This window comes from Pteronotus mesoamericanus, unplaced genomic scaffold (genome assembly GCF_021234165.1).
Source record: "Pteronotus mesoamericanus isolate MK-2021 breed Mesoamerican mustached bat unplaced genomic scaffold, CSHL_Meso_final scaffold_137, whole genome shotgun sequence".
NCBI classification, from domain to species: Eukaryota; Metazoa; Chordata; class Mammalia; order Chiroptera; family Mormoopidae; genus Pteronotus; species Pteronotus mesoamericanus.
In genome coordinates, this window is record NW_026555306.1 from 4,359,972 (window position 1) to 4,383,272 (window position 23,301).

The window sequence follows — 23,301 nt, forward strand, 5'->3', positions numbered from 1 at the left end:
ATTATAAGATGGCAACACAACGTGGTGGACAGAAGGTGGACTTGGAATTCAAACAGACCTGTATTAGGGTGTGTTCTCTGACACTTAAGAGCCATGTGACCCTGGGGAAGTCACTTAAGCTCCGCGAGACCCAGTCTCCTCATCTGTAAATTGGGCCTAAGAGTCCTTCCATCATGAAGTGGTTGTAAGGAATAAAGGAAAGGATTTCCAGCCCCATGGTGGACTGAACTGACCTCTTTTCCAGCTATAAATACATAAAAATATGGTTAAAGATCATCTTTAATACATAGCCACATGCAAGAGACAGGCAAAGCCCCAAGTGCCGGCAGCAGTGAGAGAACCCAAAGCCAGAGCTGTGAGCGTGTCAGCCCCAGGGGAAAATCCGACTCCCGCGGGGCCGGGCTGCGGGCTGTGACGCGCCTGCGGAGACCGCACCGGACTGGGAAGATAAGGTACAGAAAGTACTAAGTTCTTATACTGATTACATGTCACAATGATAACTCTTTGTATCTAGTGGGTTAAATATAATGTTATTTAAATTCATTTCACTTGCCTCTTTTTTTTTATTTGTTGACTTTAGAGAGAGACAGGAAGGGGGGGAGAGGGGAGAGAAACACGGATTTGTAGCTCCACTTATCCATGCATTCACTGGATGATTCTTTTTTTTTTAATCCCCACCCAAGGATGTTTTTTTTACTGATTTTAAGAGAGAGGGGAAGGGAAAACGAGAGCGCGAAACAGCAATGTGAGAGAGAAACATCAATTGGTGGCCTCGAGTACAAGCCCTGACCAGGGATTGAACCCACAACTGAGGTAAGTACCCTGACTAGGGATCGAACCTGCAACCTTCTGGTGTACACACAGGATGACGCTCCAACCAACGAAGATACCTGGCCAGGGTTCATTCACCACTTTATTTTTCAATGGGACTATTAGAAGATTTAAAATTATATGTGGTTCACAGTATATTTCTATTAAAGAGCATTTCCCTGGAGGCTGGGACCTGGGGTCGTAAGAGACACACGGGAAAAGGAAATAACGCCTTGAGGTGACAGGAAGTGGAGGCCTAGGCCCCTGGAAGAGCCACGCCATCCACAGGAAAAGGAAATAAAGAGGAAATCTCTACACACAAACCAGAGAAACATCCCAAGAACTAGAAAAAAAAAATAGGACAATGGAAGACAACAAAACCAAGTGTAAGAAAAAAAAAGAAGTCAGTATGTGACAGAACAGACATTTTAATAAAGAAAATGGAACTTCTAGAACTAAAAGACATTCCTGTTAAAAACTCACCGGAGGGCCGCACCGCAGTGGGGGCAGCGCTGAAGGCAGCGGCGGGCGCCCCGAGGCACGGAATCCCGCGCCACGATCAGATGGAAGGGCGGCAGGTGCCAAAGCCTCACACATGCCTAACAGGGGTCCCCAAAGGAAAGCAAAGAAAATGTGGGAGCACAGTGTCGTAAAGAGAGCGGTGGCGGACTGTCCAGAACTGCCGAAGCGCAGGAGCCCAGACTGAAAGCCACGATTCTTGGGAGGTGTCCGGTCACTAACCAGCACGCACTGCCGGCCGGGGCAGAATGAAGAAGGGGCGTTCACTCCCCGGCGCAGGGCAGAGCTGCAGCGCACTGAAGGCGGGGAAATCCCCAAAACCGCCAGAGAAAAACAGGCAGGCGGCCGGCAGCGGGAGGACGACTCGGGTGAGGACCGGCTTCTCGGAGGAGCGAGGCCGGAAGGCGAGGAACAACGTCGTCGCCAGCAGGTGCGCAAAGGGCAAACTCAGCACTGGCCCCACCCAGGGAAACTGGCGACCAAGGTGGAGCAATGAAAGAAAAAAAGGGGGCCATACAGACTTTTTCAGACAAAGCCTCAAAGTCATAGACCTGGGCTCAACAACCACCACAGGCTTTGAATCACTCGGGGGAAAAAGGGAGAGAATGACTCACTTCATACTTGAAGGATGCACGCGGAAACAGTCTGAAATGCAGCTACCAAGAAAAAAAGGAGTGACCCATGGAACGTCTCAACTAGCAGAATTTGTCCCCAAAAAGCAGCGAGAAAGACTCAGATTACTAAAATTGGAAATTAAAGAGAAGACATCACTAAACGACCTTACAAAAATAAAAAGGATTATAAAGAGATATTATGAATAATTTCACGACAACAAATCAGGTATCTTAGATTAAAACAGACAAATTCCTACAAAGATTCAAATTACTAAAAGTGACTGAAGAGGAAAGAGATGATCTGAATAGACCTATATAAGAAGTAAAATGATTAAATTAATGATTTTATTTGCTGATTTTTAGAGAGAGGAAAGGAGAGAGGGGGGAGGGGAAGAGACAGAAATACTCATTTGTTGTTCCACTTATTCATGCATTCATTGGGTTGATTCATTTTTTTAAATTTATTTTTTATTGTATTTTTTTCTGGTTGATTCTTGTACATGCCCTGACCAGGGATGGAACCCGCAACCTTGGCATAGCAGGACAATGCTCTAACCAACTCAGCTACCCACCCAGGGCCTGAATTAATGATTTTAAAACTTCCCACCTATGCCATCAAAGAAACGTTATTACAACTCTGGAAAGTAGTCAAGGGTTTAGAGCAGCAACCAAGGGAACCCTTACATCCCCCAGCACAGCCATGTTTGGAAGGCAGTGCCCACATTCTCGTGGGCGTTCCTGCTGTGGGAACCGAGGACTGAGGCTCCTGAAGGTCTAACGCCTTGCCTTGCGTTTGCCTTGTCTTGCTTTGAGTTTGCCCAATTTTGGAACTCTCTCAGGGCAGAGAGTAGCAATAGGAGGGGGGAGGGCATTTGCTGAAAACATTAAAAACAATGAAACAGTTGCTACAGCTTGGGACAAAACATGGCGTCTGGGGCCAACAACTGACAAGCCACTGAAAGCCGGGGAGGAGAGGCTGGAGATGGAGATGCTTGGGGAATACAGGCAGCGAAAAGCTTCCACACTGGCAGTTTCTGACGAAGGCAAACACGGTCTTCCCATGCGAATCCAGCCATTGCACTCCTGGGTGTCCACCCCAACGGGGTAAAAACCTTTGTCCACACATAGCCTGTACACAAATGTTACAGCAGCTTAATTCATACTGCCAAAACTAGAAGCAACCGAGATGCCCCTCACTAGGAGAACAGATAAACAAACTGGTACATCCATACAGTGAAAGATTATTCAGCAATAAAAAGCAAGGAGATTGCAAACCACAAAAAGACACGGAGGAACCCCACATGCACACTGCCAAGTGAACGAAGCCGGTCTGAAAATGCTGTGCGCTGTGTGGCTCCAGCTGTACGACAGTCTGGCAAAGGCAAAACTAGAGAGACAACTAGGAGGATTGGCGATTGCCCATGTTCAAGGGGAGGGGGGATGAAGAGGTAAAAACGGAGGAATTTTTTTAAATAAAAAAAAATTCTTTATTGATTTTAGAAGGAGGAAGGTGGGGGAGAGGGAGAAACATCGATGTGAGAGCAAAACATCTACTGGTTGCCTCTCATATGCACCCAGACTGGGGATCAAACCCCCAACCCAGGTATGTGCCCTGACTTGGAATCGAACCTCCAACATTTTGGTGTGCGGGATGATGCTCCGACCAACTGAGCCACACTGGCTGGGGCCACGGAGGGAGTTTTAGGGGAACGAAGTTACTCTGTGAGGTTCTGCAATCATAGGTGCATTAGCCAAAACCCACAGAACTACACAACACAAAAAGCGAACCCTAATTTAAACTATGGACTTTAGTTAATTAAAAAAATAAATTAAATCAGAAAAACCTTCTACGTATTTCAGGGAACCTAGAAGGCCATGTGCCCAGAGCAGGCACAGGCTCAGGAAAGAGCTGGAAGCCCTCAGCCCTCACCCCTGGCCGACCTTCATTCCACGCGAGCAGAAGTGAAGGCGGAGGCTGCTCGGGGCCGCCGAGTGTCGAAAGCATGTCCCGACGCTCACACAGAGCCCAGCTGCAAAGGCCGGGGGGTTTCTGTATTGTTCTGGGCAGTTAAGGAAATACCTGTCAAACCACTGACCACACATGACAAAGAATACAGCCTTTATTTAAAAAGTCTAGAAAAGTCACTAAACAAACAATTACAACCCACAAGGAGTAGCAATGGCAAACCCTGGGGTGGGGGTAGGGAATCTTATCCCCAAAGTCACACATTATGACGTTCAAAATGTCCGGTTTTTCAACAAAATATTACAAGGCTTGTAAACCAAGTATGGCCCATTCAGAGAGCCATCCATCTCACACAAATAAAATCAAACAATATGCAGCCCTTTCTGTCTGGCTTCTTTCAATAAGCACAGCATTTTCAAGGCCGTCCACCTTTTTATGGCTCAGTGATATCCCGCTGTCTACTTCTACCACATTTCCTTCATCCGTTCAACGGCTGAGGGGCACCTGGGTCGTTTCCATTTTGGGGCTGTTATGAAGAATTCTGTCTGCACCTAGACATTTAATAAACGCGTGGTGACTCCCTGAGAGCAAACCTGGTGGATCCGAGGACAGCTGGAGTTTGGGCCCAGACTCCTAGGCTGTCAGTTTCTACTGTGCTTAAACTTTTCGTGCCGCGATGTAATGGAACCATGGAGCCCTCAGCGCCTGCGTTTCCCATGGAGCATCTCTCTGCGTGTTTGTGCACGCAGCCTGCCAAGGCCACTCGAACAAAGAGTGGAACGCAGGTCTGCAGCCCTGTACCCAACTCTGGAAGCTAAGTGAGCTTCAGAATTCAAACCCCAGGGGATTTAGGAAGGTACGTCAATGTGTGCGCCATAGTTTAAGTGACCCCTACAGGGTCTGGGGCAGCACCCGGTAACCAAACCGTTATTTCTGAAATGACACCTATGACTAGAGTAATGGAAAAATAAAGACTGTAAAGAACAAAATGTGAGTTCAGATTTGGCACCAAATGAGGTTTTTGGTTTTAAAATTTTATATATTTATTTTTTAGAGAAAGGGGAAGGGAGGGAGGAAGAGGAAGAGAAACATCCATCGGTTACTTCTCACACTCTCTCAACTGGGTACCTGGCCCACAACCCAGGCATGTGCCCTGACTGGGAACCAAACCAGCGAACTTTTGGTTCACAGGTGGACACTCAGTCCACTGAGTCACACTGGCCAGGGCTAAGATTTGGCCACCAAATGAAGTGTGAGACTCCTTGGCATTCTCAGAGATTTTGGGGTTTCTAAATTGCAGAGGAGGGAGTGTGGACTACAGAAGTTTATATTCTGAGGCAAAATGAGTTTCTCCACCAATTCTATAGTCCTTCTAGAAACAGTTTTCAGCACTTCGAAGGGGAAAGAGCCCATCTCTTTCTTCCTCTCCCAGTAAAAACACGCTAATAAAATATAAAGATTTATTTAAAGTAAATTATTGAGCCTTTTTCTCCTTGTCGGGTATCACGCCAAGTATTTTACATGCGTTAATTCACTCCTCACGAAGAACCAGAGGTCGGTTCTACTATTCCTTGCATTTTGCAGAAGAGGAAAGGGATTTGGGCTAATATGCCCCACGTCACGTACCTAACAAGCCATTGAGCCAGGTCTTAAACCCGGATTATTCTGACCTCGGAGCTTGTGTTCTTATCCACTACACAATACTGACTGCCTGTAAGTTAAGCTCTAGGCTTCACTCTTCCAATTAACCTGGAAAACACAAAAGGTGCTGGGTCAGGGCAAGGAGCAAGACAGAACATCTCTGAATTCCCTGAAGGCTAATCTCCTGCCTTCCAACACACTCCCATAGTCTGTGGAACAAATTGGGCTGGTCACAACGACCTTGGGGCCTTGGACAAACCAGCTGGACGTCCAAAGGCCATGCTTTGATATTTGCATCTTTTACCAGGTAGACAGTAAAGCAAACCCCCGTCAGCCGACATTGGAGCTTGTTCTCGTTCTGTCAACAAGTTTAAGCACCTTCTGTGTACAGAGCTCCCTGCTAGTCCCTGTGGGGCAGGGTCTGTGCTCCCCTGGAACCTTGCAGGCATGCCCAAGGGTCTAAGGTCTCTCTCCTAGGACTTATTTCATTTTGTGTTTTCATTTTGAAAAGAAGTTAAAAGAAGAAAATCAATGTATTTGGATTAGGGGATTACTGCCTTTATAACCCCGTACGACCGGCTGGTTTCAATGCCCAGGGAATGTTTATATTGGGTTGGCCAAAAAGTCTGTGCTGTTTTTCCATAAAATAAAAGACGTACTTTTCATTTTCACCAATAACTTTATTGATTTGGACATTTTGAGTATGTTGGCTCTCTCCTGCTGTTGGCTTCTAGCGGGCAGAGGCCAGGGGCGCTGCTGAACGAACATCTTCCAATGCCTGAGACAGCCCCACAGCAAGGCCACTGTGACATTTGGTCACAATGTCAATAGTATCAAGAAACTTCGCAAACCATTTTTGACACATTCGATCAGTCACAGCACCTTCTCCATACACTGCACAAATCTTTTTTTGCATTTCAGTTGCACTTTTACCTTTCTTGAAATAATAAAGCATAATATGCCAAAATGTTGCATATTTTCTTCCATTTTCAATATTAAGATGGCTGTACAAATATTCACCAATTTTCACTTTTTTCACAGGCACGCTGTTATGACAGATGTCACAATACAATCTCATAAAATTGTTATTTTGAATGAAGTTAAAAGACAGCTAATCACTACTAGTGCCATTGTACAGAAAAAAACTACACAGGACTTTTTGGCCAACCCAATAATTGCACGAACGCCAAAAAGGACTATTTTACTTGTCATGGGCTAACGCGAAGAGGAGAGGTGGATTTAGCTCATAATAATGCCTGTGGGCTCCGCGAAAAGCCAGCAGACATCACGGTACAAATGGAGGTTCTGCTGCAGCGCAGAGAAAAGGGATGGAAGGGCCAAGACACCACAGGGCCTGCTAAACCCAACGGGGCCCAGTGCGGCAGTCTGCAAAGTACTCGCCTCAAAGCAGCACAGAAGTGTCAGCAGAAGAGCGCCCCGCTCACTAAATTAATGTTTGTAATTGGAATTACATTGGTTTGGTTGCTTTGTTTGTATTTAACTTGCAAATTGATTTTGGCTTTACAGCGGCACAAGAACTGTAAGCTTTAGGACCGTATGCATCATCTATACCTCATTTCATAGTTTTAAACACAATTTAAGTCAACCTTGAGGATCCAGAGCGATTTTAATTTTTTTCTTTTAAATAAGGCCCATCGCCCTCGCTGTATGGCTCAGTTGGTTGGAGCGTCATCCTGTACACCAAAATGTTGCAGGTTCGATTCCCAGGCAGGGCACATACCTAGACTATGGGTTCTATCGCATATGGGAGGCAACTGATCTTTCTTTTCTTTTCCTTTCTTTCTGCCTTTCTTTCTTCTTTCTTTCTCTCTCTAAAATCAATATACATACCATCTATCCTTGGGTGAAGGGGGAAAAAAAAAGGCCCATCATTCCAGGACTGGTGCAGGTAGAAGAAAGGGATTCTCCTATGAAACGCTACAACCTTCTTGGAAAGAAACCTGCCATTCAGCGCTAGGTTGTAGCACTAAGTTCACAAGTAGGTAAATTATATTTACTGTGGCATTGTTTGGATGAAAGGGAACAATCTGAATATATCTGCCTGTCCTACAAAGCTGTTTTATTTAGCTTGCAGTAAAGTTAAACATTTTTCATTTAGTTATCAAATTGAAAAATCTGTCAGACTTCCACTGGCCAGAGCTGCATGGTCTAAAAGAATTTTCTGGCACTGGCCAGGTCGCTCAGTTGGTTAGGGTTTCATTCCAATACACCAAGGCTGCAAGTTCGATCCCCAGTCGGACACATACAAGAAGCAACCAATGAATCCAGAAATAAGTGAACAACAAATTGATGTTTCTCTTTCCCCACCTTCCTCTCTCTCTCACTAAATCAATCAATAAACATTTTTTTAAAAAGAATTTTCCGTGCCGCTGGAAATGTTCTAAATCTGCACTGTCTAATGACAGCTGCCAGCCACAAACAGCTGATGAGCACCTAGAAATCCAGCTGGTGACACTAGAGAGCTAAATTCTTTCTTTTATTTAATTTTCATTACATTTAACTTTACATAGCTACAAGTACTAATGCGTACCACATTGGACACTGCAGCTCTAGAGATTTCTCATTAAAGTAAGGCTTTCCAATTTATATTAAAAAAAAAAAATCTGAGGCTGTATCAGCACTGAGTCCACATTCTGGCAAAGCCGCCACTGGCGGGAGCTGAGAAGCTGCAAGCCGCCTTCCGACAGAGCGCACGCTGTCCAGTGGCCGCAGGCTCCACTGCTCTGTTCTCTCACGCCCTCCCCCTCACTCGCTCACACGCCCTGAGAGGCCCTCGGAGATATCGAAGTTTAGGTCCCTGACCTGCAGTTGCCCTTGAGCCCCGCTCTCTTGACACAGCTTTACCAAATGCAACCCTGCCAAATCAGGCCTAAACGGCCCCTCTGCTCTAGAGGACACTCCCAACATAACAAGTCTGAGGTTCTTTCTCCCTCCTCAGATCTCTGGTAAGCACTTGTCTGACAACCCACTTACCACTTATCCCAGATGGCCTCGGAAGTTACCTCCCGTTCGGGACCCTCTCGCTTCCCCAGACCGCAGGCTCCAGGATGGCCGTGACTCTGCCTTACACGGCTCTACTCCTCACTGCATCTTGCCTGGCACAGAATTCTGATCAAAGGCGGCTCTCAGCACCCCTTTCATGGACGAGTGACAGGATTCCATTGTGCCACCTCTTTTCCTCTTTGAAAAGCCCCCTCTTCCCCTAGAGCCAATGTCTCCTGTCCCTCTCCGCATCAATGTCACCAGGGGGAAAGTGACCGCCCCTGAGTGCCATCAGGATGTTGGGAGACGGGAGCAGGGAGACTTGCACCTTTTACCTTGGCCGTGAAAATTCCTTCCTTATTTTCCCACTCCAAACTTTACTGAAAACTTTAGGCCTGCTTCGCTTGGCCTACAGTGTTTCTTAAAATTGGGGTAGTTGTCAACTTTTTTTTTTTTTTTTTAATGGAGAGATTTCAACGAAATATGTGGATTTCTGGCTTCTCTTGAAAATTATTAGATTTGTTATTGCCTGACAGTTCTCAGTAGGATAGAGCTGAGGGCCAGCTGCCATCTCTGGACAGGGCTACGGCCTCCAGGTCCCATTTTCCTCATTTACCTTCCCGCCTGGGCTCTGTCATCATCACCACAATTATAATAGTAACAGTGGCAGCAAACATTTATTGAGGCTTTATCATATTCCAGGCACTACTGTAATCACTTATATAACATCTCATGTAATTCCCACAATGCCCCTTTGAGGCACATACTATATTATGAACCCTATTTTACAGATAAGGTAGCTAAAGTCCAGAGAAGTTAAGTAACTTGCCCAAAATCAGGGTTAGGATGCCACCCCAGGTAGTCTGACTTCAAAGCTCTCACACAACCACGCCACACTGCCGTGACCCCACACTTGAGACGACCCCTGCCCTCATTCTGCACCTACACTTTTAAATTGAACATCCGATGAAGACTCCCTCATCCTGCCATGTAACCAATCGATAATTTTTTGAAAGACTTATTTTATTCTTTTTAAAGGGGGAAGGAAAGAGAAAAAGAAACATCAATGTGTGATTGCCTCTCCTACGCCCCCAACCCCAACCTGGGACTCAGTCCACAACACAGGCATGTGCCCTGACTGGGAATCAAATCCGCGGCCCTTTGGTTTACAGGCCAGCACTCAATCCAGTGAGCCATGATCTGTAATTTTAACCAGAAGGTTAACTCATTTCCTCTGACAGCTCATTATAAGAGCAGATTAAAAGTTTACATTGGGAAAGAAAGACATGGAGGAATGAGAAGGCTACGGACTCCGTTCCAGGGAATATTCTCAACATAGAATTAACTCAATGAGAAAAGAGACATCGAAGTGTCTCCCCTAAAGCTAATGCTAGCAGACAATACAAATAAGCATTCAAATCTAGACTAGCTGTTGCAACAGCGAGGTGCATTTTGGGGGAGCCCTGAGGCTCTCAAGAGTCTTTCAGGAAGTCTGCAGGTCAAGACTATTGTCATAGTGATATGCAGATGTTATCTGCCTTTTTATTCTCAGTGAAACTTCCCAGAGGCTACAGGACATATCTCAAAAGGCCCAAATGCAGAAGATCTGAGAATCCAGATGACTCTAAAACTGTAAAATAATGCCACTATTCTCACAAATTGTTTTTTTGTTCTTCTTTTTTGTCATCTTTTTCTCTTTTATCCTCACTAAATATTTTTGTTTTCTGAGATACACACTTTTAATAACAATGTCAATGATGTTACTCTATGATGGACTTATTTTAAAACAATAAATATTTTCAAAGTTTATTAAACTTCTAATACAACAAACAGCAGGTATAGTTCACCTGCACAAAAGCTCTCTGGGGTCTTCAGTGATTTTTACGTGTAAAGGGATCCTAATATCAAAGTTTGAGAACTGCTGCTCTAAAGAGAAAAAAACCCCATATGTACGCAAGCAGGTATGTATTTGTGTATCTGTGTCTACCACAGAAAGAAACCCTAAACCCAAATTTCCAAACTGGCGGCCGGCAGGCTTTGCAAGGACCCTACACTATCTCTAAATACTTAATAAATTCTTTGGCAGTGTTTAAAGATCAAAAGGTTTCATATAAAGACACGGTTCTGGTCTCTCTTCCAAAAAAAAAAAATTAAGCTCTAGCAACACTGCGCTGGCATTTCCACGGAGCCATTTCCACAGGCTGGCATCACTTAGATGGGGCACATGACCTTTGGTTCACTACACTCTGGGTCTTTAGCTGCCCATCCCGTGTAGGTATCTAAATTGTTTTGCAATAAACAATTAAACATGTACCAACCTAATAAATGTATGCATTCTTCCAGAGAGTCAACATGGACGATAAATAAACCTTTTCCTCATGTGACTTCCCAAAGCAGCAACTTGTAATAGTGTCCCCATTGGTACAGAGACTCTTGGATGGATTAGAAATTCTTCTGAGAAAGGAAGGAATCCATTTGACAAAGTAGGTGTCTCTGTTCAAGTGCAAGGGAGGAAACTCACCAAGAGAGGAGGGAATCTCCAGGGAACAGGAGAGCCCAGGTTAGGCCCCACAGGGAGGGGAGTTCAGGTGACAGACCATTGGATATTTCCTTCTGGAACGCTGGGTGGTAAAAACATAGGGCACTCAGCCAACTTCTTTCACCCTGAAAGCAGGTGGTGGGGTGGAAAGGAAGGGGCAGTCAGATCCTGTGTCCCCAAAGAAGCAAAGACACAGGTGTGAAATTGGGGAGACTAAGCAATTTTGGGAAGAAGGAAGAAAATAGGAAACGGGAGTGATCTAGGTTGAAAAAAGAGTTTTGTTGTTAAGGGAAAGTTTTTTTTTTTTTTCTTTCTTTCCTTATTTTCACCTTCCCACTCCCTGAAGGGCTTTCCTGGGAGAAGTCTGATTGAGGAAAAGGGATTTTTGTTGGAGAGCTGCGGAAGCGGTCAGAAAAATAAGTATTAGATGAGAGAGAAAATGGTAGGATTGAGTTGGTTACCAGGTAAAAGATATTCCAAAATTGGGACCTTGGGCGGGAAAGAAGGATGTTTGCTGGGAAGTGATCCTGAATGGAGGGAAAATCTGAGAAAGAAAAAATAATTTTTTGCTAGAGGAAGTTCCTAAAAGGAAGGGGAGGGGAGTAACCAAGGAAGATAGGAGAGAGACTTGTTTTTGCTGGAAGATCCTAAAAAGAAACAAATCTGGGTCCCGTAAGGTGGGGCTATTTAAGAGGAAAGTTTTTTAGCAGAAGAGGTTTGGAAGTAGAGAGCGAATGCAAGGCCGAGATGCAGAAAGTGCGGGAGGTCGGGTAGGGCTCGCGGCGCGAGCTGGGGACCTGAGAGGGAGCAGTTGGGGCCTGGGAGGGCGGGGTAGGAAAAAAGGGGGTGCAGCGGTTGAGGGACCCCTGAGGAACGTCTTCTCCAAAGTGAAGGGGGTTGCGGGGATGCAGCGGGGCCCAGAGCTGTTGGGGTGCAGAAGGTGCGTGCGTGACGCGGATTAAGGGGTGCCCGCCGCGCCTGCTGCGCCTTTCGAAAGGGAAATGGCCCCCCAAAGAAAAGAAATATATATTACGAATTAGATTTTAAAAGAGGGTAGAGGTTAAAAATGAGGAAGGGGCAGAAAAGAGAGGGTAGGGAGGATGGGAAAGGGGTAGGGGCAGCAGCAACCGGGTTTTACCCGCCCCCGGGGGCTCGCGCGCCGGGCCTCGCGCCTGGTGGGCCTCCCAGCGGCCTCCAGCCTCCCACGCGCTCCCGGCCGGCCCGGCGCGCACGCGCAGCCCAGCTCACCCCCGGAGCACCCCGCTCCCCCGCGGCGCGAGCGCGCGCGCCTGGCCTCGGACTGCCTTGCGCCGCCCAGAGCGACCACGCGCACGCCTCGCGCAGCCCGGGATCCGAGCGCGTGCCGCCCGGCTGCGCAGTTTTAGGTTCTCGGCCGTCACCGTGGGGAGGGGCCACGCGAGGGGCCGAGCCGGGCCGGGTCAGGTGACCAGCGGCGGGCGGGAGAGAAGTCGGTTGGTTGCTGTTTTGGAAGCAGGGCGGTTAGGGGCGAGAGCCGCTGAAGGCGGAGCTGGGGAAGGGCGGCTTGGGGGAGAGGTGGTCCATCACGACCCACACAGGACGCCGGGGGCCCCAGGCCATTGTTCCTTGAGGGCGACGTTAGAACGTAGCGCGGGGAAGCTCCGGCTCCTGTAGGCTGCTCTGAGCTGCGGGCTCCTCGATCAGGGTGTGCGAGCCGCCGCGGCCCTCGCCGGGTCACGGCACGGAGGCTCACAAGGCAGCCCGCCTTGTTTCCCACGTGTTCCCAGGCAGGAGCCACCGACGCCTGCCCTTTAGTGGTTGGGGAGACGTGGGGCTGGAGAACAACAAAAGGGACGTGATCTGCTCCGTCTTTGTTTCGGCAAACACTGCACCACTCGTGGGTCTGGCTCCGGGCTGAACAAGCAACAGAAACCGGGAAGAGCAGTAGCATGGGGTGCGAACTGGTCAAGAAGTTTGCACCCTGGACCAATTTACACGGGAATTCATTCCTTAGAAATTGAACACTGAAAATCTATGGCGACAGAAAGCTCCTTAGTGGGTTACCCGGGGGAAGAAATGGGGATTGACTGAACTGGCAGGAGGGGATCTGATTGGGGTCATGGAAATATTATAAAAATAGGTTATGGTGAAGGGTTGCGCAAGCTAATAGTCGTTGGATTGTACATTAAAATGGGTGCCTCTTATGTAAGTTGTAGCTTGATGAACATTTTTGGGGTTTGTTTTTTTTTTTAGATTTTATTTTTTAGAGAGGGGAAAGGAGAGAAAACATTGATGTCCAAGAGAAATATCGAGAGAGAAATCCATCGATAGCTTTTCGGCCCATGGGCAGCAACCCAGGCATGTGCCCTGACCGGGAATCACAGCGGCACCCTTTGGGGGTTGGCTCCCAACCCACTGAGCCACACCAGTCAGGGCTAAAGGGTTTTTTTTGTTTGTTTTTTTAATTGATCCCTGGGGTAGACAGGAGAGGAGAAGGACTGGAATTCTATTTCTGAATTCCTTCATCCAGGGAATATTGAGTTTCTGTTCTGTTGGAGTCAAACATCCCTGCTTTCTCTTACGTCTAAAGCAGTGCTACCCAATAGAAATATAATTCAAGCTCCAAGTGCCAGCCACGTGATTTTACATTCCCTAGTAGCCATTTTTAAAGTTTTTAAAACCCACATGAAATTAACTTTAATTCTACTGCATTGAACCCAAAATGTTATTTCAGTAGATAATCAATAAAAAATTTTAATGAGATAATTCTTTTTTGGACTCTTAAAAATCTGGTGTGTATCTTTTTTTAATGTTTTTTTTTCTTTCTTTTCCACTACCATTTATCCCTCATATGTGATATATATTTTATATGCCACATTTCAAGGGTTCCATAGCCACATGTCCCTAGTAGTCAGCATACCTCCCCTGGGAGATAGGCAAACACATTTATAATGCAATGTGGCTATATTTTAATGAAAAAGAAAGGGGAGAGGATAGAGAGTGTTAGAGGACACTTTTAAAATACAGACCAGTAAAGGCCTCTCTTAAGTGAGGAGGTTATACTGAGCAGAGACCTGAAAGAAATGAAGAAGAAACTTAGAAAAATACCTGGGGGAAGAACACGTCCAAAGGCCCGGAGGCAGGAAGTGGGGTGGGCCCCTTGGAAGAACAGCAAAAACCAGTGTGACGACAACCATGTGAGTGAAGGGAAAAAGTAAACCGGGGGCAGATCACATAGGTTATACCAAAGCAGGAATTTAGGAATAGTTCTTCATTTTAGGAGTGATTCTTCCTTTGTCCATCAAACATTCAAAACTATTGAGTGTCAGGTGTGTCCACCCTTGATGGAGGAAATGAAGGCCTGGCCACTGGAGAGATGGTGAGAGTTCAAAGAACAGGACTTACGCTCCTGAAAAAAAATCGACATCTCTCTGCCCTCTGATATCGTGGACAGAGGAGAAACCTGCAACGCGTAACACAAAGAATTAGCATTCAGAAGGTATTCTAAAAGTCTACAAATTAATGTGACCACCCAATAAGAAAAAGAGTAAAAGATACGAAGAGGTACTTCGTACGAGGGGAAACAGGAAAAGAGGCCAGGCCACAATAACTAGGGAATGCAAATTGAAGCCACAGATACTAGTTTACACCTACCAGTTTGGCAGATTTTTAAATTTTTTTCTATAGGGTGGGTGGGTCAAGGGGAACATATACAATACCAGTAATGCCTAAAATTGGTAGAGTCACATTAGAAAACAAATTTAACTTCTTTTTTAAAAAGATTTTATTTATTTTGAGAGAGAGAGGAAGAGGAGGAGAAAGGAAGAGAAACGTCAATGTGTGGTTGCCTCTTGTGCGCCCCCAAATGGGGACCTGGCCCACAACCGAGACATGTGCCCTGACTGGGAATTGAACTGGTAACCCTGTGGTTCACAGGCTGGCGCTCAATTCACTGAAGAAAATTTACAGCAGTGACAGTCAGTTTCAGTAACAACAAAACAGATGTGCTAAAGTTTACTTAAAAAGTTTCAAAATAGGCAAAACTAAACAATACACAGTTTAGGGACACAATTATATTGTAGTTATTTTTTAAGTTATTTCTTACATTTTACAAACAAAATTTAGTAAATTAGTTACTTTGGAGGGGTGAGGGATGGAAATGAGATGGAGAAGGGTCCATAAATGAACTTCAGAGGAAATGGAAATTGTTCTTCCTTAACTTTGGTGGTGAGACTACAGGCACCTTTTTCTTTTTCTTTTTTTAGATGTTACTTATTTTTAGAGAGAGGGGAAGGGAGGGAGAGAAAGATTGCTGTGCAAGAGAAACATCAGTTGGCTGCCTCTCACACACCCACAGCTGGAGACTTGGCCCAGAACCCAGGCATGTGCCCTGACTGGAATCGATCTGGCGACCTTTTGGTTTGCAGGCCAGCACTCAATCCACTGAGCGACACCAGCCAGGGCAGTACCTTTTGTTTTTATTCTTATTTTTATTATTATTTTTGTATTTATTTTTAACTCTCACCTGAGGATATGTTTATCAATTTTGGAGAGAGAGGAAGCGAGAGAGAGACAAATGTCATTGTGAGAGAGAAACATCAATTGGTTGCTTCCTATACGAGCCCTGATCGGGAATCAAACCTGCAACCTTTGGTATATGGCAGGATGCTCCAACCAGCCAACTGAGCAACCCGGCCAAGGGTGGTGGTGGTTGTTTTTTTAATTTGTTATTGCCCTGGCTGGTGTGGCTCAGTGGATGGAGCGCTGGCCTGTGAACCAGTCACCCTTTGCATTCCTGGTCAGGGCACATGCCTGGGTTGCGGGCCAGGTCCTATGTTGGGGGTGTGTGAATGGCAATTGCACATTGATGTTTCTCTTCGTCTCTTTCTCCCTCTATTCCCATCTCTCTAAAAATAAAGAAAAGAAAAGAAAAAAGAAAAAGAGATAAAAAAATTCAGATGCCCTGGCTGCTGTGGCTCAGTGGATTGAGCGCCGATCTGTGAGCCAAAAGGTCACTGGTTCCATTCCCAGTCAGGGCACAGGCCTGGGTTGCAGGCCAGGTCCCCATTAGGGAGCGCACGAGAGGCAACCACATGTTGATGTTTCTGTCCCTCTCTTTCTCCCTTCCTTCCCTCTCTAAAAATAAATAAATATTTTTTAGCAAGTTAAAAAAAATATTGAGGGTTTGTCTATCTTCTGCTCAGAATTTATGCTGGAGAGATGAAAATACAAAGAACCTGGTTAAAAAAAAAAGCTGGCAAATCTCAAGAAGAATCCATGTCCTTGATTCGCCTCTGGGTTGGCGCGGAGCAGACTAAGAACCCCCGCCTGCAGGAGAGCTCACAGTCTCTCGAAGGCCAGACGGCTCCCACGGCTGATGACACCCACAGAAGGACACAAGCAGAGAGAAGGAAGGTCGCTGGAACCGGCCTCAGAATGTCAGCCTTCTCCCTGTCTGGAGGAGACACTGGTGTCTGTGAAAGAAGCCAGATATGCAAGGTCACATGTGGTATGATTCCATTTACAGGAAATGTTGAGGATAGGCGAATCCATAGAGACAGAAAGCCCGTTAGTGGCTGCTTGGGGATAGGGGGGCAGACAGTGGGGAGTGATTCTTCAATGAGAATGGGTTTCCTTTTGCGGTGATGACAATGTTCTGCAACTAGGTCCTGGCCAGGTAGCTCAGTTGGTTAAAGTTTTGACCTAATATGCTGAGGTTGCGGGTTCGATCCCTGGTCAGAGCACTTACAGGAAGCAACCGATGATTGCATAAATGAGCGGAACAACAAATTGATGTCTCTCTCTCCCTCCCTTCCTCTTTCTAGAATCTATTTAAAAATTTAAAAAGAGGAAAATGTTCTGCAACTAGACAGAAGTAATTATTGCACAACATTGTGAATGTACCAAATGCCACTGAACTGTATACTTTAAAATGCTTAACTTTATGTCCTGTGAATTTTACTCCAATAAAAAAATTAATTAACACCCCCCCCCCCCAGTAGTTTTTAAGTTTTGAAGGCGAAAAGGCATGGCCACGTCTCTTTTAGGGACATTGGCAAGAAATTTCTGGTTGAAATTTGGACTTGAACAACCCTGACACCAAGAAGAAAGGGATAGAGAGGGAGGAAGGAAGGAAGGAGAGAAAGGTCTGCTTCTTAATTTTTAGCCATTAAAATGACAGGCCCACAGAAGCGGATGCCACTTCCTTGGCTCAATGAACAACAGTGACCGGCAGAGAAAAGGAAACGGCACACTCTGCAGGCTGCGTGATGCCGAGCACTCTCACAGCGCTGTTCCGTTTGTGCCTTGTCAGTCTTGCAAGTCACTCAGCAGATGCCTTCTGACTCTCTGCTCTGCTCTTCGGGGCACTGTGTGAAAATTACAGCACCCTGTCTCCCAGGGTAGGTAGTTATAGTTAGAGTAACCTTTCTAACAATTTCATACCTTTATGTAATGCTATATTGGGTTATTTTGTAATTCTTTTGCTTCTCCTACCAGATTACGTGCTCCTGAAAGTGTAGTCTGGCCTCGTTCACCAGCCTATATCTCCCATGGCACTTAGTAAGACATCATAATAATCAATACTATTATTAATAACATAGATTTATATCAGAATGACGAACTCATCCCAGTTTACCCAGAATTTAGGGCATCAAAAGCCCTGTGTCCCTGGAAATTCCTCAGTTCCAGGCAAACCGGGATTGTTTGTCATCCTGATTATAATCTAGAATATAAACAGAAAATATTTGTCAAGCTCTACTTGTCACAACATTCTGATAAGACAGGGATATTATGATTATCATTATTTTCTAGATGAGGAAACCGTCTCAGAGAGGTCAAGTAACTTTCCCAAAGCTACACAGCTGGTACAAACCCATCTTTTTTACCACCGCGGGTGTTCGGTAAATATTTGTTGATTGAATGAGTAGATTAAGAATCCTTAGTATTTAGCCCTGGCTGGTGTGGCTCAGTGGATTGAGTGCTGGCCTGCAAACCAAAAGGTAGCAGGTTCGATTCCCAGCCAGAACATGTGTCTGGACTGTGGGCTGCATTCCCGGTTGGCAGCTCTCAAGAGGCAACTGCGGGATGTGTCTCTCACATACCAATCTTTCCCTTGCTCTCTTTCTCCCTCCCTTCCCCTCTTACTAAGAATAAAAAAGAATCCTCAGTATTTAATCATAAAATCTAGTGGCAGACAAGACACTCTGTCTCATGTTTGATCTCTAGTAACCTGACAGGGCCTGGCACATAGGAAATCAATGTTGTGAAATCACACAGCCAAAAAACGTTCGAAAACATCAGCAAATGAGGAGCTTAGCTTCCATGAGCTGTAGGAGGAAGGAGAGGAGGAAGGAGGAGGTTATAAGGGCTGGAGCAGGTAAAAAGTTTTGATCCAATCTGTGCCTTCAAGGTTAAATGGATTATGGATTCAGTTGATCAGTTGCTTACAATGTGCCACAACTTTGCTAAAAAGTGTCACCCAAACCCTGGCTGGTGTGGCTCAGTAGATTAAGCATGGATCGGCCTGTTAACTGAAAGGCCACTGGTTTGACTCCCAGTCAGGGCGCATGCCTGGGTTGTGGGCCAGGTCTCCAGTTGGGGCATGTGCAAGAGGCAACCAATCCATGTTTCTCTTACACATTGATGTTTCTCTCTGCCTTTTTCTCCCTCCCTTCCCCTCTCTCTAAAAGTAAATAAATAAAATCTTTTAAAAAATTAAAGTGTATTAACTTAAATCTATTGATTAAAATTATAATTCTATTGATTGAATGTAAAAATTTAATTAAACTTAAATTTATTAATAAACTTAAAATTTAGTAATTAAAACTGAACTAAAATTGAAATCGAAATTGCCTACAGATTATGTTGTACAATTATAATTCTACAATTAAAGGAATTCATGCAACCTGTACATGAAGTTACCAAACTACGTGGCAGACTCTCTGAAGCACTATGCATATATTAACTCACTGAACTCTTACAAGCACCCTCTCAGGCAGACTAGCCCTGTGTTCCGGATGAGTAAACTGAACCTAGAAATTGGATGAGTTAGGATCCAGAGATCTGGATTTGAACCCGACCTCTAACCCACAAGCCGTATGGCATCAGGTAAACCTCAGTTGCTGCACTACAGACTGGGGACAGTGACCCATCTAGGAAGTCACAAAGAGAAAAATGGGAAGACTTTCGAGAAAGCCTTTGCTAAACCATGAGCTGCCCCACCCACAGGCAGACCACCGATCTCTTCAAGAGGCTGGGACAGTGCTTCTCACGCTGGGGTCAAGTTTCACTGCAGTCCCCAAACCCTGGGGAGGGGCGAGAGTGCTTAGGAAGTCCAGGCAGCACAGGAGAGGCAGGGAGGTGGCCGGTGGTGGCAGATTTACACTTTGAAAAGTGCAGGCGTTTGAGGAGGAGTCCACTGAAAAAGGGGAACCAGAGAAGTGGAAGGAAAACCATGAAAAGGGAAGTCCCAGCGGAGCTGGGGGCAGGGTGGGGGGGCAGGCAACACTCTCCAGGAGGAGTGTGGGGTCCACCCTGGCCACCGGCGCCTCCTCTCCCCTGCCTTTTCATTGCGTCTTCGCTTCGCTCAGCTACACTTCCTGTGATTCATCTTTTGAATCCCTCCCTTCAATCACCTACCAGCTCCTTGCCCTTCTGATCCTCCCAGGCACACACCTGGCCGGACTCCAGCCACGGGCCTTCTGTGCCAGCTACAGGCGGCAGGGGAAACCACCCAGCCAGCCCGACGGGTTTTACCTGAACCAGAAATCACAGAGCTCCAGAGGGCACAGGGCATTCTCTCTGTGTCGCTGGTGTGCCGCTTTCTGCTGAGCGGAAAGAGGGTTGTTTCCTTCCAGGCCTCCCGACCTGCACCCCACCTGCCCTCCTGCTGGCGTCCGCGTCCCTGCTGGTGCTTCCCTGTGCAGACCGGGGCCGTCGGACCGGAAGCCCCTTGCTGCCCTTCCCCTGAGCACAAGGCCCCTCATCTTCTTCCCTTTTGTTGTCCACTCCCTTTCAATCCCCCCCAACCCCTGGCTTCCACACCGTCTCTCAAGGATTGACATTATCTCCTTCCTTCCTTCCCTCCCTCTGCTGTTTCTGCTTCTCCTACCCGCTGTCCTCCCCCTCTTCCCTCGCCAGTCTAGCCCCAACTGAGCGGCTGCAGTCCTTTCTAAAAGGCATTGGGAAGAGAGGCCAAAAAATTGTGGGCCACCCTGGCTGGTGTGGCTCAGTTGATTGGAGCATTGTCCGGGAAACTGAAAGGTCGCAGTTTTCATTTCCGGTCAGGGCACATGCCTAGGTTGCGGGTTCGGTCCCCGGTGGAGGCACGTACAAGAAGCAACTGATTGATGTTTCTCTCTCACATTGATATTTCTCTTCCTCCCTTCCTCTCTCTCTAAAAACAATGGAAAAGTGTCCCCTGGTGAGGATAAAAAAAAAATTTGGTGCCGGGGGACGGGGGGGGGGGGGGCGGGCAGCGCGTAGATTTTGTTTTGTTTTCTGTCTATCTCAGTGATAGAGAACGTCCAGACCTCGCAGGTGGGTTTTCTGAGCATAAGCAGCATCAACCGAGCCGGGCAGATGGACCCATGCTATGATCCACCACATCCATTTAGAACCCAAGGCTTCAGATTCCAAAGTACCAGCTTCTGCTTTGAAGAAAACAAAATCTGCCCTGGCTGGCATGGCTCAGTGGATTGAGCGCTGGACTGCGAAACAAAGGGTCGCTGGTTCAATTCCCAGTCGGGGCGTATGCCCGGGTTGTGGGCCAGGTCCCCCATAGCAGGTGTGCAAGAGGCAACCACGCATTGATGTTTCTCTCCTCTTTCTCCCTCTCTTCCCCCCGCCTTCTAAAAATAAAAAAAGAAAAAGAAAACAAAATCCAAGTGTGTGATGCATCTGAGAACAACCAGGACATTCATTTTCCTAACAGAAGCATCCATACCCACTCACCCCCTCCCTTCCTGACCAAAGTCCTGTGGTCCTTGCATGTCGTCCAGAAAAGAAGGAAGGATGCAACAAAGGCCACGTGCTCAAAGCCACCTTAGAGCAGGTGGCGTGGGTGACTCACTTCTCTCCCTTCCCACCAGTGCCTAGCACCTCATTTCCTGAAATTCAGCAAGATCATCAACCCCTATGAAACTAAGACCCTGTCCCTTTACTTAAATGATCACACTATTTCCCAGCTAATAAATAACATAAGCTCCAGAGCTGTTACTCTTTGACCACGTATCTCTTTTGTCAAGGGTCCATACTGTATTCTTAGCAGCAAGCTGATATCTGGATATTGGACTGAGTTTCAAGGGGCAGTTGGTGAAGGAAAGGTGAGAGAATTTTGGATTTCCTAAAGTATGAAATGTTGGGGGTGCCCACGTGTTTATTCTATTAGCTCTTAATCTCTCCTTTGTATCAGCTCTGTAATGAACCTTCTGGAAACGAAGTGGCTTAAAACAACAACCACTTGCTTCTTCTCATGTATTGGGGTCATCTGGGCAGCATTGCTTATCTGGGCCAGGCTCAGCTGACCTTGGCTGCGCTGAGACACGAATCTGCCTTCCTGTGCTTCGCTAGCTGGAGGCTGGGTGAGTTTAGAACAACTTCAGCTGGGAGTCTCCTCTCCCTGTCGCTCACCTCCCTCCAGCAAGCTAGTCCGGGCACGTCGTCATGGCGAAGGCGGAGAAGCAGGAGAGAGAGGAGGAATACTCAGAGCCTCTCAAGGCCTAGGGTTTTTTTTTTTTTTTTCTTTGTTAATTTTTAAATTTTTTTCAGGGCCTCGTCTTGGAACTTGTACGTTGTCACTTCTGCTGTGTTCTACTGGCCAAAGCAAGTGGCGAGGCCCAGTTCAGGGGTGGGGAAGTAGATTCCTCTTGATGGGAGAAGCTGCGGAGTCCCAAGGCCAAGGGTCCGCCGAGGGGGTGGGGTGGTGGAGAGGCTGCACTTGGGGCAGGTCTGCGTGAAGCTCGCTCCATCTGCTCTTTCCCACACGCTGGTGAGAGCCCGAGGCCCAGCAGCCACTGTTGCCCATCTGCACGACATTCCTGTGTTCTGACGTCAGCCTGTTCTTCGCTTCTTTCTTTAGGTCCCTTTGGTAATTTGGGGGAACTCCCTAGCTCATTCCTCGCTCATTCCCCACCCCCACCTTCACCCATCCTCAGCGCCTGATTACCCGCCCCCGGCTTCCGGATCAGGCCTATGCCAGTTTCCCTGCCTCTTCTTGACCCCTTCCACTTCTGGCAAGAGTTTCTTCCCAAGGGCTCCTGAGGTGTTCAGCGGGGACTTGTCCCCCTTTCTTGCTGTCGTCAGTGGCCATTCCCTCTCCCTGTGGGTCAGTCCCCTTCTTTCCATCCCCACACCTCCACGTGGCCCAGTCCACCCCAAGAGATGATCTCTCGCCTAGACTAACAATAACACTCACACATAGGAGGGCAGGGGGATGGGGACCTGGGCTTTAATCCTGGCTCTGTCCTTGGCTAGTTAGGTGGCCTCAGGGGAGTGACTTGACCTCTTCGTGCCTCAGTTTCCTCCTGCTGTAGACTAAGTGTTTGTGTCCCACCCTCAAATTCATACATTGAAACCTAATCGCCAATGTGATGGTAGGAGGTGGGGCCTTTAGGAGGTGATTAGTTCATTATGGTGGAACCCTTGTGAATGGCAATTGTACCCTTAGCAAAGACACCCCAGCTCTGGGTGGTGTGGCTCAGTGGGTTGAGCGTCGGACTGTGAACTGAAAGGTCCCAGTTCAATTCCCAGTCAGGGCACATGCCTAGGTTGTGGGCCATGTCCCTAGATGGGGGCGTGCGAGAAGCCACTGACTAATGTTTCTCTCACACGTCGATGCTCCTCTCTCTCTCCTTCTCTCTCCCTTCCCCTCTCTCTGAAAATAAATAAGTAAAATCTTTTTAAAAATAAATAAAAGACACCCCAGGGAGTTCCCTCGCCCCTTTCTCCATGCCGGGGACACAGCAAGAAGACAGCTGTCTACGAACCGGGAAGCAGGCTCTGACCAGACACCAAATCTGCTGGTCTCTTGACCTTGGCCTTCCAGCCTCCAGAACCATGAGAAATAAACCTCCATTCTTCACAAGCCACCTGAATGGACTAAGGCACCTCTTCTATCTGATGGGATGATAGTAGCACCTGCTTATAAGGTTGTTTGTTGTAAGAACCCAAAAAGCAACCCCACCTGAGGACCCAAAGCACTTGGGACTGTTCTGGGTCCCGGAAGCTGA